This window comes from Trachypithecus francoisi, unplaced genomic scaffold (genome assembly GCF_009764315.1).
Source record: "Trachypithecus francoisi isolate TF-2019V2 unplaced genomic scaffold, Tfra_2.0 Lachesis_group2, whole genome shotgun sequence".
NCBI classification, from domain to species: Eukaryota; Metazoa; Chordata; class Mammalia; order Primates; family Cercopithecidae; genus Trachypithecus; species Trachypithecus francoisi.
In genome coordinates this window covers 26,691,253-26,694,609 of record NW_022681465.1, presented here as the reverse complement: position 1 = coordinate 26,694,609, position 3,357 = coordinate 26,691,253, and the positions used below count along the sequence as shown (strand labels likewise).

At 39.2% G+C, this 3,357-nt stretch overlaps 1 pseudogene across 1 annotated transcript; it reads right to left on the bottom strand.

Annotated features, from left to right (window-relative positions):
* Positions 1 to 465: 465 nt before the first annotated feature.
* Positions 466 to 2,483, bottom strand: LOC117064840 (annotated as a pseudogene). The gene has a single exon (XR_004429708.1). The product of XR_004429708.1 is annotated as an RNA-binding motif protein, X chromosome-like (transcript).
* Between the last annotated feature and the right edge of the window lie 874 nt (positions 2,484 to 3,357).

Genomic DNA, 3,357 nt, shown 5'->3' with positions numbered 1-3,357 from the left:
TTATAGAAAATACAGTCTATGTTCACTTCATTTTTGTGTCCCCAGTGTTTAATATAACACCCGGTATAATAAACTAGGCAGTATAATTTCAAATGAATAAATAAAGGATTTTTATGCAGGAAAAAAAATGTCAGTACTTATAAGTTTATTTATGGTTAAGAATCTATGGAAAAAACCAAAGCTATATCAAAGAAAAAATCAGACAAGAAAGTTAGAGATTAATCTTTACAATGTAATTATGGCTTTAACACTAAAACAGCCAGTGGTCTTATCTAAAAGTGTGAGTACTGTTTTCTACAGATAAGATGCCTGTAATAAACAAGAGTCTTTATTCTGCTGTAGAATTCTGCAGTTCAAATGCTCAGAAAGAAAACCCAGGTACTATAATTTTCCTTCCAGACTTTTTGCTTTCAGGATATTTAGAGACAATTTTCTCCAAAGAGTAAAATTAAATTATTATTATTATTTTTTTTTTTTGGTTTTGGCCAAACTTTTTATTTAGTATTCTGTAGTTGTTTAACACACACTTAAATGGTCTTACTGGGGGAGGGGAAAGGGGAGGTTCTTGCAGATTCCCAAGGAAATGTGAGAAAGGCAAAATGGCCAGCATTATCCATTTGTTTTTTTGGGTTTACTGGGTGAATAGCACTTTCCTTACATAGGCATGTGATTTCAGGTTTTTCATACTGAGAACATTGAGATTTCAGTTGGAAGACACCCTGAAATCTTATAAGTAGCATACCCCAACCACCCTCTAGTAGCCAGCTTGTTCGTATAGGTAGAATGATTCACCTCTCCATTTTAGATGGCTAGATGTTTTGTGGAATATCTTAGAATTGCTTGCCTCATTTACTGGGAAAAATCAAGATAGGAAGTGGCCTTTAGGGATACTTTTACTTGTAAAGTTGCAACACTAGTACAAGTCTTAACACATTTAACATTTGCTTGTTGAAAAGCAATGTCATAAAGTCAAATAAAATTAAACATGTTTTACTTTTTGCCTCATAAGAACATAATAATTATGGAGGGGAACTTAGGGAATTTAAAAAATGTAACACAATTTTTCCTTTTAGTAGTCCTTGGGTAGTTATGACAGAATAGTTTCCACTTTTTGTTTCTTTGAACTGGATTTTGGTCCAAAGTTTTGTTTGTTTCTAGTATCTGCTTCTGCCTCCCCCTCTATCAGATCGGCTTCCTCCAGGGCCACCACCTCTTGGTGCTCTGTGGCTTGAACTGCTGTAGGAGTCACGTGGAGGAGGGTACCCCTTTTCCATAGAAGGGGGAAGCCCTCTTTCTTGCCTGCCAACCCGATCACGACCACTTGAGTAGAGATCACTTCGGCTGCTTGAGTAACTGTCTCGACTTCCACCATATCCGTCACGTGAGCTGCTGTAATCATCATAGCGACTGCTTCCACCATAAGATGGTGGGGGCCCTCGTGTAGGTGGAGCACTACGTGAGTTACCATAACTCTCATATGAATCTCTGTAGGAACCTCCACTTGGATGATCTGAATAGTCACGATCACTATATCCATCTCTATCGCTATAGCCTCTTGATGGACAGTCATCACGTGAACTGGAATGACCATAATCACGGTAAGTATAATCTCGTGGTGGTGGTGCATAATCTCTAGTATCACGAGAACTTGGGTAATCTCTGCTTGAATAGCTGTCTTTAGTAGAATACCCATCATCTCTTGGGGACAAATAAACATCTCTACGAGGGCAGTGGCTCCCTTCGACGTGGACCTCCGTAACTATCTCTTCCACGTGATACAGGAGCTCTCCCTCCCATTCCACTGCTACTGCGAACTGGTCCTGAAGGTGCAGATCTCTTGGGAGGAGGACCCCCACTTCTTGGTGGTGGTCCTCTTTTTACTGGGAGTGGTCCCCTGGAAGAACTCATGTTAAAATTCATGGAACATCCACCGTCATCCATGTGTCCTCCCCATGAGGGAGGTCCCCTGGTTCCTCCACTTCTTCCTCTTCCACCTCTAAGACCTCTTGGGGGGCCTCTACTTCTTGGAGGTGGAGGCAGTCCACGTCTACCACTTTCAAATGATGGTTTGGTGGCTTGTTCCACTTTGATGGCTTTTCCATCTAATGACTTTCCATTCATGTCTCTGGCTGCATCCTTAGCATCTGCTGGGCTTTCAAAGGTGACAAAAGCAAATCCTCTTGATTTGTTGGTTTCCTGGTCTTTCATCAAGAGTACTTCCACTATTCGTCCATATTTGCCAAATACTGCTTCAAGAGCTTTCTCATTTGTTTCCGTATTAAGCCCACCAATGAAGAGCTTTCCTGGGCGATTTGCTTCAACCATTTTTTTTTTTTTTTTTTTTTTTGCCGGTGTGTCGGAGGGGTGACAATGGGTTCAAGCTCCAACGAGCTCGCCGACACGGGCCTCCTAGCAGCTCAGCACCAGTGGCGGCTGCCGGGTCGGAGGACCGAACCGCGAAGCCGCTAGCACTACTGCGCAACCGAGTAAAATTAAATTATATGCAAAGAAGAGTAGAATGTTAGACTGTTGAGGAAGATATTCCATTGAGAAAGCATTTGTCAGGGTCATGGCTATACTTTGAGGGGAAAATTTTAAATTACAGCATACAGGTACCACATACAGATAGCTACCACAAGAATAGTGAGTCACTGAGAAATATGAGCTCAAGTGAGGGAAATTACCACAGTCTTTTACAGAAATAAATTATCACTTACATAACCTTAAAAATTAAGATTAAGGTAATCCAGGACTTATTTACTAGGTTACAAAAGTAAGGATTCTATGATCAAAAGCACTTTTTAGTGATGCTATTAGTAGTAACAGCATTAATTATAAAAGATAGAACATAGCACAATACATATTCAAGATATTATTTTCTCCTGTCATGAAGTAGATAATTATAAGCTAAATCATATTATAGTCAAAATTTTCCAGAGACAAGCATAGAAAACTTAAATTCAAGCAGCATTAATTCAGAGTTTAATGAATGCAAGACTACTTGTCACCCAAGAGGGTAGTGAAGTAAGAAAAGATGTCTGCAATCCAGCCCATGCATAATGATACTAGCTAACAATTATATTGCACCTACTATGTAATAAAAATGATTAGATCCTCACAACAACTCTCTGCGGTTGTTATTTTTATGTCCATTATTACTTATAAAGTGCTATTATTATGCCCATTTTATAGGTGGGGAAATGGAGGCACAGCAAAGTACTATAACTTGCTCAGTGTAACAGTGGTTAATGATGCGATTTGAATCCTGGCAACTTTCATTCAAAACCAGACTCATATTCTACACCATCTTTTTTTTTATTTATTTATTTATTTTTTTTTTTGAGACAGAGTCTTGCT